Here is a 16,040-nt window from a genome sequence, read left to right as displayed (position 1 = left end):
CCACTCACGCGAAGCCGAGCCCCTTCCTCCGCACTAACCCTACGCTTTGCAACCGCCCTTCGCCGTCGGCGCCCGGTGCTAGGACCTGGCACGTCTGGCGCGTCCGCGGCGTGTGACGGAGCCTCCGCCGCAGCCACGTCCAAGGCCGCAAAATAATCCAAGTCCTCCTCCGACGACTCCTCAGTCCACTCAACCGAGCTCCCAGAGTCAGTAAAATCAAAAAACTCAGATACAGACCCACCATATTCATTCCCACCTTCCGCGGTCGAAGCCGCCAAAAACTCAGTAGTAGCGGTTGCGTGCGCAGGCCCAAAATCTTGAACCTGCGCAGCAACCAAAATTCAGCACATCATCCAAAAATTCCCCAACCCTAAACACCTACTACGCCACCTGCGAAGGCCCTGACGCTGCGGGAGCCTCCGCTGTTGGCTCCGCCGCTGCCTCCGCCGTTGTTTCCGCCGCCACCGTCGCGGGATCTTCAGCGCTCGGCACAGCAGCTGCGGGGGCATCAGGGGCGCCTTCGGCCACCTTCGGGGGCAGGTCTTCGCCGGCCACAGCGGATGTGGGGGCAGCCGTCGCGATCGCTGCGGTCGCCGGGGTTGGCTCCAGGGCGACCCCAGTCACAGCCTCCGCGAGGGTCGGCTCCGGGTCTGGCAGCGCGCTGTTCAGAGCCCCGAAGTCGTCCACCCGCTCGCCGCGCTCCGCCTAGGACAAGACACTCAGATTCAGCAAACACACGCACAGCCTGCATACAACAAACGCCAAACAAACAACAACGTTACCTGAGCCCTCGCAGTCTCGGCCCGCTCCCTGACCACCTCACGACCGTACAGACCCCACATCCGGTCATAAAGGGCCCCGGCAGATTCCTTCACTACGGGGTCTTCGACCTTATAGATATCTCGCTCAAATTCTTCATCCGCCTGGTCGAAGGCCTCGAAGTGCCGGCACCCTTCGCGGGAGAGCGCGTTCATCGCCCCCTCGCAGGTGACCAGGGAGGCGTACGACATCAACCCCCCCCGCGACGGCTGGAAGTTCCAACAGCTCCTCCTGCACCCACTGCAGACAGCGAAGCCCGGGCTCTCGGTCCGGCACCTCGAAGTCACCAGTCCGCGCACCCAGCTCACGATATGTATCCATAAGCTGCGTGCGCGTCCGTTCGGCCTCCGCATGCATCGCGGCCTCGGCCTCCTTCGCGCGGCTCTCCAGGGCGGTGAGCCGCTCTTGCAGATGTTCGGCGAGCTCCTTGGCAAGATTGCCCTCCGCCCGCGCCAGCTTGGCCTCCGCCTGCGCAGCCTGCCCCTTGGCGACGGCCTCGTTGGCTTCCCTCCTCTCCGCCGCCAGCTGGCGCCGGAGGTCAGCCTTCTCCCTCTCCAGGGCAGCCACCCTGTCCGTCAGCTTACGACACTTGCTGTCGGAGGCCAACTTCTCACGGACAGCGTCAGCATGTTGTGTCCAAAGTCTCTCGACTTCGGCAGACACAGCTACCGTGAGGGCCCCCGACGCAGTACGGCTGGCGAAGTCAGCCACCTGCAAAGCCGCGACGCAGTACGTAAGGTCGTTGCCCCAAAAGAAAGAGGTGGGGGAGAGAGTATAACTCAGCGGACCTGACCCAGTGCCTCCGTCGCCTGACTCAGCGCCTCCGTCACTCCCTTCAGCCGGCGGGTCGCTGCGCTCGCCTCGTCCCTAACCACCGCGAGGGCCGACGCCTCGCCTCCGGCACCAAGGGCCTCGCCCCTCGCCCTCGGCACTATGGCCGCCGTCGCGGTCTCCGCGCCAGGCGCAACCATAGCAAGCTGCCCCTCGTCCGACCCTGCAACACATCTTCGAATTAAAATAATAATAATAATAATAATAGGCCAACGACTTACCACCAAGATAGTCGTCTACAGTAATATCGGTGCCGAAGTCGGCAACGCGCTTGCCCGACAACGGCAACGCTCGGGCCGCCTTTGAGGCCTCCGCCACTCCGCTGGCCGGCGGCACCACCTTCGTTGACTTGGAGCCTCCAGCGCCCGCCGTTGCCTCCGGCGCCTTGCTAGGTGCAGCGGCGCCCGCCTTCGCCGCCAGCGGCGGCCTGCCTCCGCCGGAGGCCGCAGCCTTCGCAGCCCCCCGCTGCCTCTTTGGCCTAGCTTCATGCAGCCTGACAGTCGCCTGGCGTTTTTGCGCCGCACCTTGGCCATCCTTGTCCATCACTGCCCACACAACAGCACCGATATTCCGCCCGTAAGGAAAAACTCTCCACCGACGAACCATACGAGATGTAAAACAGTCCTCGCCAGCCGCGCAGGGGATAGGAACATTCCTAGGCCAGCAACCCCCGGTAACCCTCAGCATCCGAGCCGAAGACTCCCGGAGCTCGGGCGAAGACATCCTTTCCCCCGGGGCGGCGCACGTCCTCATTAACTCTCTAGCAAAACTATCAGACACCCCAAGTCCTCCCATCGCAGTACCTAATTTTCTCTTTTTTGAGGAAGGGGCGGCCGCCAGCGTAGGGTCGCCTCCAGTCTCCACCGCCGGTTTCTTTCCACGGCGGTCCGCTTCGTCTTGACCAGGATAGCCGTCGTACGGCAATTGATTTAATTCGAAGACCCTGTTCAAACGGTCATTTGACCCGCGGATATCAAAGCTGCGCTGGCCTTCCGTCCTCGGCACGTAACGCCCCACGAGCCGCACCGCCCCGTCCTCCGCATCGCGCACAAACGCGGCCGGGTCGCGGTTTTGCAGATTCAGTGCGAAGGCAGGGCTTCGCACCACCCTTCCTCCGTGAAAAGGCATCTGGCGAGGGCACACTTCGCCCAGCGCCCAGCCGTACGCCAAGGGCCACACCCCGTACGCCACGAACTCTTCAACTAAATCACGCCCACTGCTCTGACCGGCGGCGCACCGAAGGGCCCCTTCGTCTGCATCTTCCTCCGCCACTTCAAAGGGCGGATACGCAGAGTAATAATGAGAGCACATCTCAGACACAGGGAGTCCTTCATGGCCTTCGACAGTAGCCTCAGCAACGTAAAACCAAAATTCGTTCCAATTGCCCCACTTGTTGCGGGCGCACGGAACCAACTCCACTACTTGCATTGTGGTCTTGCCGGTCTTCGGCGTGAATGTGCATGACCCGAACTGGGCGACTTCGTCCCAATCATCCTCTTCTGCCAATGCAAACAATAATACTTCGCAAAAACTTCAACCGACGGCTGTCCGCCGTACGAAGTCGTCGCCCAGACATACTTCGCCAGTGCCACCACGGCATTCGGTGTCAACTGATGTATTTGAACGTTGAATCTACGCAGGACTTTGCCAACAAACCGGCGCGCAGGCAAGCGGAGACCAGCGGCGAAGAACGCCTCGAAAACGACCAATTCACCCTCCGGCTCGGGGACTTCCTCCGTCCCTGGAGCACGAGCAACTCCGCCGCCAAAGTAGCCCAATCGCTGCATATCTTCAACGCGGGCTGACGTCATCCGTGACACACCAAAATCAACAGAGTCGCCGGCGCGCAACTCCTCCACCATCAAGCTACTCAACGTCTCCTTAGACGAGGCGGCGGCCGGCGGCGTAGTAGCAGCGGAAGAAGAGGAAGACGACATTGCTACGTACCGTCGGCGGCGGCGGGCGGTCTGCTTCACTCGAGCCAGAACTCCGGCGAGCAAGAGGACAGCGGAAGAAGAGGAGCAGCAAGACGGCGGGCGGCTAGGGTTTTCATGGAGCGCGGAAGGCAAAGTTCAAACAGCGCCAACCCCCGCCCCCTTTTATAGGCAGGGCGCGGCTCTTCGGGAAACCCGCAATCCGACAGGGCGCGACGCTTTGGGAAACCCGCAATCCAACAGTACGCCGTCCATCAACGGTCACATCAAAAACCCCCGCGGAACCACTTCGAGCGAGGGCAGCGTCTCCGCCATCTAGCGACGTCTTCGGCACCAGGTGACTTTGTCGAACTGGTCCCTCGGAGGGCAAATGTTGGGGCGAAGGCTAAGACGCCACCCTTCGCTCGAGGCCTTCGCTGATAACCGCTGGTCAGACAGAGACAGAACAGGCAGGGATACCCTTCGCTCGGTTTGGCACCAGACGAAGACCGACGACGAAGTCATCCCGCTGCGCGGCCTCGTTCAGCTCCGAGGCCCACGTGTGATCTGGCCCATTGTAACGGGCCCTGCGTGGCCGCCTTTGTGTTATGGGCCTAATCTGTAAAGGCATGCTTGTAATTACAGCTTGTAACCCTGCTTTATGGGAATATTCTGGGGATAAACTAGGTGTCTGAGGGCACATGCGTCCTTAACACAAGGCGCCGGGCACTCAGATACCTATAAATACCCCCGCACAGTGCCCGTGAGAGGCTAGATGAACAGAGCTATTGCCCCCGAGCACGCAACCCTGTTGTCACCACTGTTCACTCTTCTTGGCTTCTTTGCTGCTGAGAGGAAGTTCCAACAATCAGAGGAGGCAGAAAACCATCATTTGGATAGGTCACAACTTTTGCACTACGTAAATATGAATTTCACAACATAGTCAAGAAGCTTATAACAAGAACACCTTTATGATTACGCAAGGGCTTCAATGAGTTTTTGTTTGTTGCAATTTATGCTTAAATATAAAATTTAACTTAGATCTAAATTAGACTCGAATTTTAAATTTAAAATAGAAAGCAGAAATTAGAAAAAGAAAAAAGTAGTAGTAGAGCGTAGAAGACCTTGCGTAATCATAAAGGGTTCTTGTTATAAGTTTCTTGACTATGTTGTAAAATTCAAATTTACTTAGTGCATAAGTTGTGACCTATCCAAATGATGGCTTTCTGCCTCCTGTGATCACAAGTCTTTATCTTCATATAGGCCCTATCACCTAGAAGCAAGAATGGTTGGCTCTGTTGCCTATAATTAAAAATAAAATATGAGCTAATATAATGTATCAATGTATGTTTGGTTGGTTAGTCTAGTTTATTTGTATGAGATGTCCTTTAGGTAGAGTCGATACAAATTAGGATATCGCATAAGATATTTAAGAAAATCCTCCTCTCAACTCCAATGGACTTGTCAAGTAATTAGGAAAATAGTGCTCGCATTACATCTGGGACACACGACTACATAGGTATTATTTAGATCTTACAAATACTACTTCCTAAAAATATGTATATATATATATTTTAATCTTGTTGCTCGTTGCCTTCTTCATTGGCTTCTTCTCCTTCAACTGGCACCTCTTCCGGGTTTTCGGGTTCACCAGGTTCAGCTTCTGCTTCCACATGGTTGACTTGCCCCCGATTGATAGATAAGGGCTGACTCTTGCCCCCGGAGGCCTGACCTTGCTTCATCGGAGCTGGAGAGGTGTAAGTGGCTCTGTTGGGACAATAGTTGGGGTAATGACCGGGCTGTCCACATTTGAAGCATGACCTGCTTGTGGATGTATTAGGAGCAACTTGTCCTGCTAGTGTGTTCACTTGAGGAGGAGCTGATTGGGGTCTGTTGCTCAGAACTGCCATGAGTTGGTGTGCCTTGAGGTGCATTATAACGAGGACGAGAACTACTTCCATCCTGTCCCTGGTTAGTAGCCCTTCTCTTCTCTACAAGCTCAACCCTCTTGTTTTCCAGAGCAATAGCTTTGTCCAGTAGTCTCTGGAAGGATGGGAATGTGTGTGATATGAGCTGGTATTGTAGTGGCCCAATCAAACCTTCCAGAAATAGGTCCTGCTTTTTCTCATCATCATCAACTTCACCAGGAGCATATCGGGATAACTAGATGAAATTGTCCCTGTATTCGCTTGCTGACATCCCTCCCTATTTGAGGGATAGGAAATCCTTTTAAATCTTCATAAGGCCAGCATGAATATGATAATTCCTGAAGTGAGTGGAGAATTCTGCCCAGGTGATGGTGTTGGCAGCAGCGTGAGCAGCGCAATATGCATCCCACCAATCCGCAGCAGGGCCAGTAAGGCGATCCGATGCATAGAGTACTTTCTCCCTGTCGGAGCACTGAGCTATGTTGAGCATCTTTTCCATGGATTTTAACCAGTCATCAGCTTGTAGTGGGTCCGAGGAGTTAGAGAATGTCGGTGGCTTATGGCTCATAAACTCTCGGTGCTTATCCCTGGGCGGAGCTGGTGGTGGTGGAGGTGGTAGTTGTTGTCGTTCCTACCGTTCTTAGAGCATTTCTTGGTGTTCTTGCCTCATTTCCTGTTGTTCCTGACGGATCCGTGCTTGCATTTCGGTCATTGTGTTGGCCATTTGCTGTAGTGGTCGCATTTGAGCAGCAGTCGCGTCATCAACAGGCGGGGATTCGGAGGAGGATTCATTGTTGGTCCCGGATTAGCTACAACCCTTCTTCGACGAATTCGTGCAAGTAGATCAACACCTCCTCCCCTCCTGGTATTAACCATCTGGGTTAAGGACATATGATAAGATTGTTTTGCAAGGAGAATAATTCAGTAGGCAGAATAGATAGCCTAGTAGCTGGTCATAAACTGAAGGATCTTATTGTTGGGGACTTGTTCTTAACTTCTATAAATTAAGAGCAAGGCAACACAGAAATTGTTAAATGTTATAGTCCTTCGTCCTCCGAAACATTATTTCCCTTGGGATATAATGGATTCCGGACGAAGGTTATGAAGGACATACCTTCATAATCGCAACAAATAATGAAGAAGGGTTTGTAAAGTATGAAAAAATAATATAAACACATTATTATTATTAACTCATTTCTATTTCATTATTATGGAAATGATAACAAATTACAATATACCTTCGACTTGAAGAAAAGCAAAAATACCAGCGTGAAGCAAAAGCAAATGCCCAATGCGTGATTACAGGAGAGTGTGAACAGTACAGGGGTACTGTTCACCTATTTATAGGCACAGGGCGCAACCTGTGTATAATTACATTTATGCCCTTTACAATGAACTACAATAATGACACAGAATATCATGGGTCTTTAAGTCATTTCATCTTTAAGTCGGTTCACCCCTTCGTCTTGAGACATGTCACTGTGCCGAAACTTTATAGTCGATAGCTTCGGCGCTGCTTTGGAGAGGATCTGCCGAAGGTGTTTATTTCTTTAGGATCTTCGGCTACGAAGCATACCCCCAACAGTAGCCCCTTCGCGGTGCTAGATTGTTTTTCGTAACGAGCTTGATCCGTGAAAAATCTTCTAGGCTTCGGGATGCCAAAGATCCAAAAAACACCTTCCCTGAGCTCGTTGGCGAGAAACGATTAAAATAATCGTCGCACGCGCAACCCATCTTGCACCAATTACGCGCTCGCCAGCGATTCACCTTCTCGAACTATGTGGCCCACCGTTCAGTGAGTGCGGGTGACTGTTTGTTCGGTGCTGGAGACCTTGTCGATTCACCTTCCCACCTGCAGCACTATATAAACAGACGAGTAGGTGTGAAGTTACCATAGCATTCATTGCTATTGTACTGTTTTGCTGCCAAATTTTTAGTCATAGCCGAAGCTTGATCATCGTGCTCAGACGAAACCTTGCTTGTGAATCTGCTTCGGCACAAGTGTAAAAGCTTCGGAAAAGACAAAAAAGCCAACACCAAAAATTTCAAGTAAGTCATAATCAAATGGCCAGAGTTCGCTCTACTCCAAGAGTCGATCGTGAGGGGGACGAGACCGAAGATGTTGAAATTGTTCCTATTTTGGAAGCAATGAAGCGATCTGGGTTGGTAACACCGGAAGACGTCCCTGCTGCTGAAGCAGAGCAAGCTGGTATTGAAGAGACCGATTCTGAAGATGATTACAACATCGCAGTGCCGAGCAAGCCTAGCCACCTGGACTTCGGAAAGTCCACCATTTCCGAAGCTGATTTTCCTAAGATGGTGAAATTGGGCTATTTTAGCGAAGATAAGAAAGAGCTGATTCGCTTCGGTGGAGAAGAAACTACTCCGAAGCCAGAAAAAGATGAAATAGTAGTTTTCAAGAGTTTCCTCAAAGCTGGTTTGAGATTCCCTTTAAATAGGATGATTGCCGATGTGCTAAAGAAGTTTGGGATCCACTTTCATCAATTAACTCCTAATGCTATCGTTAGGCTTGTGTTTTTATTTGGGCTCTCCGAAGCCAGGGGGTGGAACCGTTTGCCAAAGGTTTCTGCCGGGTGCATGAGCTACATTACCAAACCAAGGCCAGAAAGGATGGGTTACATGAAAATTTTGGTTGTTACAATTTTGCTTATCGGAAAACTACAAAATTTCTTGTGATCAGCTACCGAAGCAAGTGGCCGGCAGGCTGGAAATCGGAATAGTTCTACGTCAAAGTTGACGATGACAAGGAGAAGCTGGTCCAGAGTCCGCTTGAACTGATCTTCGGAGAGACCAGACCCCAATGCAATATGACACCAGAAGGTCCAACCCAAACTGTGCTGGCTGAATTCAGGATTATCGTAGAGCACATTGGTACTAGAGATTTAGTGCAGGAGTTTCTGGCTTTCAAAATAATTCCAACTATGAAGGAATGGGCTATGCCGAAGCTTGAAGGAGAGAAGAAAGAGGGAGAACTTGTCCGACTGCCCTACCACTACAAGTTCAAGAAATATTTCAAAACACCCTGCCAAGAATGGCTCGAAACAATCGAAGTAATGTGCACCGAAATTCTTAGGAATTATTCTAAAAAAGAAGATCAATTGATGACAGCAGCCTTCGGCACCCGGTCGAAACGAAGGTTAAACAGGGTATTGGATGCTATAGGCTTTGAATATCCTGATTATGAGCGACTCGACAAGGGTGCCGAAGGGCAGAAAAGAAAAAGAATAGCTAGTGCTTTGAACAAAGACGACGAAGATCAATCAAAGAAGAAGAAACAAAAGTTTGAATCGAAAGAAATAACTTCGAAGAAAAGAAAGGACTCAATCCCAGAACAAAAATCAATTAATGAAGAAGAGAAGACTTCTGCGACATCTTCTGATGCTGAAATAGAGGAAATTCTAAAGGTAATGACTGAAACTCTGCCTGTCAAACTAACTCCATTGGGGCTTCATCTGACGAAGCTTTTTCATAATGAAAAGGAGCCCACAAAGACAAAGGCATCTAGGCCAAAAAGGCAAATGATTGTTACCGTGACAGAAGTGATTGAAACAACACCACCAAGAGCTCCAGCTCCGAAGGTGCCGACAATTGAAAGCATGACAGCTACTGAAGCTGTACCTTCGGAAGCTGCCGCAGAAGAAGCCAGAGCCGAAGATGCCAACTCTGAAGGTATTAATTTAGAGAGCATAGCCGCTGATATAGATAAAATGCTGCTAAACATGGCCGCTGAAGAAACTGTTGCAGCCACCGAAGAGACCACGACCGCCAAACCTGGGAAAGAAGGAATAACCAAAGATACTTCGGAAGATGAAACTTTTGACTTCCGAAACTTAGTTGGCCAGAAGCTGACAGAGGCTGAAAAAGAGGAATTAAAAGAGTATGTTATATCTTGTGGGTGCCGGCCGGGGGCGCTTCTCTTCGGTGGTATTGATGATGAAGGGTTAGGCTGCATACGAGACCAAACTGGTGCGATGGTTGTTGGTACTTTATCAAAGAGTATCGGCTTCCCGAAGCTTGAAGCGGATATCAGCCGCTACCGTCGACAACATATTGTCGGCAGTTTGTTCTATTCTAATTTTAAGGTTAACATTTGTGCCTAACTCTTATTATTTGTGGTAACGAAAATATTTTCTAACGAAGGCTATTTGTCCACAGAGTATACTTTTGAGCAAGGCATTAAATATGCAGCAAGACTTAGAGGATAAAAGGCAAGAAGTTATAATTGAAAATTTAGAAAACAAAATAAAGGAGCAATCTACTGCCATCGAGAAGAAAGACCTCGAGCTACAAACAGTCGAAGGTTTATTAGTGGATGCTGAAGCAAAAATAACAGAATTAAATTCGAAGCTTCTTTCCAAATCAGAAAATTTTGAACAAGAAAAGCTGAAGCTTGATGCAAAGCTTGAAGCTGAAGCTCAAAGAAACTCGGAACTGAAAGAATCTTTGAAAAATCTTCAGAATAAGTGTTTGGAGTTCAGCACTCGATGCATTCATCAGTTAAAGCAAGTGTTCCATTTTGTTGGAGCCAGTAGTGAGGAGTTTACTCCTTCGGCTGAAGACCTGCCTGGAGCCTTCGAGCACATTGAAGGTGAAATTAATGATCTTGACGAAGTTATAGCTGGGCATAGCGACTTCTATGCCCTGGCAGCTTCTGAGGGCACAGCTGTTGCTTTTTTGAAGTCTGGCTGTGAACACGACAAGATTGTTAATAGACCCAACTTCAGCCTGTCACCAGCAGACCTAGACAATGTTCCCAATTTGGCCCAGAGTATTGCAAATAGATTTATAAAGTTAGTATGGACAAAGGGTGGTCGGAGCAAAGCTGGTGACGAAGCTCGGAGCCACCTCAAGCTGGTAACAAAATCATACCATATGCTTACCTTTTCCTTTGAATTTTTGAATTTGGCTTATAATACTTTCGTATAGATTGACCAAGCCGAAGCTGCAGCTGCAGAGTAGAAGAACGAAGCTCCAGAGATAGTATCGAAGCTTGAATGATCTGTAAAAGTAGCTCAAAAAACACCTGTAATAACTTGTATAAAGTATGATGTAATCTGAGTTTTACTTTGTAATATAATCTTACTTTTCCGTCCATGTATGAAATGGTTTGGTGTGAACGAAATTAATACTTTTGAGCCGTAGGCGAAAAACACCTTCCCTTCTTTGCGTACACAGCGGAGCATAAAATTGCCTTCCTTTCGGGACCGAAGCAAGTTTGTATGTTATGCTGATGATGATCCTATGTATGTCTAAGTGAATGTTTATGAATGCAAATGTCATGATGTAATGTATCGTGCAAATGAATGTTCAAATACATATTCGAAGCCATATTCCCTTGGGAATGACTCAAATCTTCTTTGCCGCTTATTTTTTGGCTTCACCGTTTATTTTTTGGTATATCAGCGCTGACTTTTCGCTGTAAGCCTCCCTAAGGAGCTTCTTCGCCTTTTACTTCGGCGGAATCAGCGTTGACTTTTCGCTGTAAGCCTCCCTTAGGAGCTTCTTCGCCTTTTACTTCGGCGGAATCAGCGTTGACTTTTCGCTGTAAGCTCTGCATTCTCTTGGGAACGACTTTTGAGCTTCTCCCTGTTTCCTTTTCTTTTTTCTTTGCACTCGATGGTGCGTTCTCAGCCTTTACATTTACATCTTTGGGGGATTTTGCTCTTATAGAGCTGAAATAAGAAAAAGAGAAATTACATGCTATGGCCCCATTAAAAACCTTTCTCCCCCTTTGGAAAGGAAAAGGGTGCCGTGAAAAAGAATATAAAAAATTACATCAAGCTAGACATAATATCGCCGAAGCTCATCCGCGTTCCATGATCTAGGAATGTCGTTGTCGTCCATATCCTTTAATCTGTAAGAACCGGGTCTTGACGAAGATACTACCAGAAAAGGTCCTTCCCACTTTAGCTGTAGCTTGCCTACTGTGTCTGGGTTGGCGACTCTCCGAAGTACCAAGTGTCCTGGCTTAATATTTTTTAGCCGAACCTTTCTGTCACGCCATTTTATTGTTTCGGCTTGATATTTGTTGATATTCTCTACAGCTTGAAGCCTGATCCCTTCTATAGCATCTTTTGCCACAGAATAATCAGCTTCGTCTTCTGCCGAAGCCATTGTTCTTATTGATCCCGCTTTAGCTTCTTCTGGGGTTATTGCTTCGCCGCCAAACAACAGTTTGAATGGTGTAAAACCTGTTGATCTTGATATTGTTGTGTTGTGGCTCCACACCACTTTAATTAATTCGTCTGGCCACTTCCCCCTGGGATGGTTGAAGATTAACTTCATTATTCCTGTCATTATGATGCCATTAGCCCTTTCAACAAGTCCATTTGACTCCGGATGCCGAACTGATGCAAAATGGATCTTCGTGCCAATTTGTTCACAAAATTCTCTGAAAGCTTCGGAATCAAACTGTGTTCCATTGTCCACAGTAATGGCCTTCGGCACTCCGAAGCGACAGACAATATTTTGCCAGAAAAACTTTTGAACAGTAACCGAAGTTATTGTGGCTAAAGGCTTTGCCTCGATCCATTTAGAAAAATATTCCACTGCCACTACAACATATCTTAAGTTCCCTTGTGCTAGTGGTAGCAGACCTAACAAATCAAGGCCCCACCTTTGCAATGGCCAAGTGGGTTGTATTAACTGAGTTAAAGACGAAGGTTGTTTTTGATCTCTTGCACATTTCTGACATCCTTCGCATTTTTGGACTAATTCCGCTGCATCCGAAGCTGCTTTTGGCCAATAAAATCCTTGATGAAAAACTTTTCCCAGCAAAGGCCTAGATCCAATGTGAGATCCACACAGGCCTGCGTGTATTTCCTTCATCAATTCTATACCTTCGGCTCTGGATAAACATTTGAGTAGTGGAGAAGAAACTCCATGCTTGTATAGCTCCCCTTCTATTATAACATACGGTCGAGCTCTTGCCTCTATTCTCTTGTTATAAGCTTTGTCATCTGAAAGAAAATTACCCTGAAGGAAAGAGATGATTTCAGTTCTCTAGTCTTCACTATAAACTGGAGATATATTGAGGACTGCTCTCTCAAGAAGTTCAACCGAAGGCGCTTTTATTGTTTCGAAAAATACTTCCGAAGGTAAGGGCAACCCCTGTGCTACTGACTTGGCTAGCAAATCAGCATGTTCATTTTCTCCTCGAGGAATATTTTTGACAGAAAACCCTTCAAAGGAAGCTTCAATTCTTCGGACCATGTCTAAATATTTCTCAAGCTTCGGGTCTCTTGCTTTATAACTCTTGTCAATATGACCAGAAATAACCTGGGAATCAGTTTTAAGAACCGCCCTTCTAATTCCCATTGCCTTTAACTTCCGAAGACCTAAAAGCAAAGCTTCGTACTCAGTAATGTTATTTGTGCAGCTAAAATCAAGTCTTGCTGCGTAGCAAGTTTTAACTTTGAAGGGTGCAACTAACACAGCGGCTGCTCCTGCCCTGAAGGTTCCCCAAGAACCATCGCAAAATACTGTCCAAGCTTCAGCAACTTTACTCGCTTCTTCTTCTTCCTAAGCCCCTGGCGTCCAGTCAACAATGAAGTCTGCTAATGCTTGGGACTGAATCGAAGATCTATGCACATAATCAATGCAAAACTCATTGAGTTCCGTAGCCCATTTTCCAACCCTTCCAGTAGCTTCTCTATTTCTCATAATATCCTTCAATGGTTATGAAGAAGGGACAATTATATTGTATGCTTGAAAATAGTGCCGAAGCTTCCTTGAGGCCATCAAAACAGCATACAGCACCTTCTCCAATTCTGTATAATTTTTCTTTGATAAACTAAGGACTTCGGAGACAAAGTATATTGGGGCTTGCTTTTTGACTTGCCCCTCAAGCTTCTCTTGGACAAGTGCCGCACTTACCGCTGAGTGAAAGCTGCCACATATAACAACAGAGGAGCCCCTGGCGTTGGTGGAGTTAATGTCGTTAAGTCTATCAAATACTGCTTTAGCTCGTCGAAGGCTTTCTGCTGAACTGGCCCCCATTGAAAAACTTCGGCTGACTTCAACACTTCAAAAAATGGTACATTTCTTTCTGCTGATCTAGATATGAATCGGTTTAGAGATGCAAGTCTTCCCGTCAGTCGTTGAGCCCCTTTCTTTGTGTTAGGTGGTTCCATTCGAAGAATAGCTTCGATTTTATTTGGATTAGCCTCAATCCCTTTTGTTGAAACTAGGCAACCAAGGAATTTCCCCTTATTTACTCCGAAGACACACTTTTCTGGATTCAGCTTTAGACCGGTCTGTCTAAAATTAGCGAAAGTCTCCTGCAGATCAGCAATGTGATTTTCTTGCTTCGTGCTTTTTACAATGATATCATCAACATAAGTTAGCACATTTCTGTCTATCTGAGAATGAAGAACCTTCACTGTCATTCTGTTGAAGCTTCCTCCAGCATTCTTGAGCCCCTCAGGCATCCGAAGGTAACAATATGTTCCGCTAGGGGTTATGAAGTTGGTTTTTGGCTCAGCCTCCTTCTTCATCCAAATTTGATGATAGCCTGAATAACAATCTAGCAGACTCATAAGCTCTGATGAAGCTGCTGCATCAACTAGGGAATCTATCCTTGGTAATGGAAACTCATCTTTCGGACAAGCCTTGTTGAGATCAGTAAAATCAATACACATCCTCCATTTGCCATTGGCCTTTTTTACCATAACAGTGTTGGCTAGCCATTCTGGGTATTTTACTTCTCTGATGACTCCGGCGCTGAGGAGTCTTTTTACTTCATTCTGAGCACCTTCGGCCTTGTCATCAGACATCTTCCGAAGCCTCTGCTTTCTGGGTCTGAAGGATGGATCAACCTTGAGCGAGTGTTCAATAACATCCCTGTTGACTCCGCAAAGATCATTAGCTGACCATGCAAAAACATCTTTGTTGTTGAACAGAAACCTTATCAAGGTTTTCTCCTGTTCTTCGGATAGTTGAGATCCCAATAGCACCTTCTGCTCTGCTATGTCATCGCATAAGAGCATGGGCTTCGGCTGATCGGCCGAAGCAGCTTTCTCCCTTCTGTACTTGTATTGCTCACAAGCCTCAGCTCCATCTATGTTATGGATTGCTTTTGAGTCTGTCCAGTTTCCTTTGGCCCTTCTGGCAGCTTCCTGACTTCCATGAATAGCAATGGGCCCTTGGTCCGAAGGTATCTTCATGCAAAGATATGCTGGATGAAGAATTGCTTCAAAAGCATTGAGAGTACCACGACCAATGATTGCATTGTAAGGGTATTCTATGTCAACAATATCAAACACAACTTGTTCAGTCCTTGTGTTGTTAATAAATCCGAAGGTAACTGGCATTGTGATCTTGTCAAGTGCTACAATCTGCCTTCCTCTGAAGCCACAAAGGGGATATATGTGTGGCATCATGGATCTTGTCTTCGGGCTCTTGCATCTGTCTGAAGGCCTTGGCAAATATAATATCAGCTGCACTGCCTGTATCAACCAAAACATTGTGGACCAGAAATCCTTTGATCACACAAGAGATAACCATAGCATCATTGTGTGGGTAATCCTTGAGCTAAAGATCCTCTTGAGAGAAGGTAATCGGGATGTGAGACCATCTTGACTTGATGAAGGGTCCTTGTACCCCTACATGTTGTACTCTTCTCTGTGCCTCCTTCTTCTGTTTCTTGTTAGCTGGCTCTGAGCATGAACTGCCTGTTATCGGGAGCACAAGCTTCGGGGCCGAAGCAACTCCAGCTTTGAACGAAGCCATCAGCTCAGCAAGTGGATGTGAGTTCACCGGAGGTGGGCGCCAATGTTGGGGACTTGTTCTTAACTTCTATAAATTAAGAGCAAGGCAACACAGAAATTGTTAAATGTTATAGTCCTTCGTCCTCCGAAACATTATTTCCCTTGGGATATAATGGATTCCAGACGAAGGTTATGAAGGACATACCTTCATAATCGCAACAAATAATGAAGAAGGGTTTGTAAAGTATGAAAAAATAATATAAACACATTATTATTATTAACTCATTTCTATTTCATTATTATGGAAATGATAACAAATTACAAATATACCTTCGACTTGAAGAAAAGCAAAAATACCAGCGTGAAGCAAAAGCAAATGCCCAATGCGTGATTACAGGAGAGCGTGAACAGTACACCTATTTATAGGCACAGGGCGCAGCCTGTGTATAATTACATTTATGCCCTTTACAATGAACTACAATAATGACACAGAATATCATGGGTCTTTAAGTCATTTCATCTTTAAGTCGGTTCACCCCTTCGTCTTGAGACATATCACTGTGCCGAAGCTTTATAGTCGATAGCTTCGGCGCTGCTTTGGAGAGGATCTGCCGAAGGTGTTTATTTCTTTAGGATCTTCGGCTACGAACCATACCCCAACACTTAGGCAGAGCTTTGATCTATCGTTTTGTGTATATGTTGGGATAACTATGCTTATGAGATGAATTTCCAAAGATAAGATAGAATCCATTAAGATAAGATAGATATGTGACACTAGATATATTTTAATGGGAAATAATCTAGGTTGTCTAGTTATTTTA

The sequence above is a fragment of the Zea mays genome, chromosome 10, assembly GCF_902167145.1.
Source record: "Zea mays cultivar B73 chromosome 10, Zm-B73-REFERENCE-NAM-5.0, whole genome shotgun sequence".
NCBI classification, from domain to species: Eukaryota; Viridiplantae; Streptophyta; class Magnoliopsida; order Poales; family Poaceae; genus Zea; species Zea mays.
The sequence above is the reverse complement of the archived record's forward strand: the minus strand, read 5'-3'. Positions refer to the sequence as shown.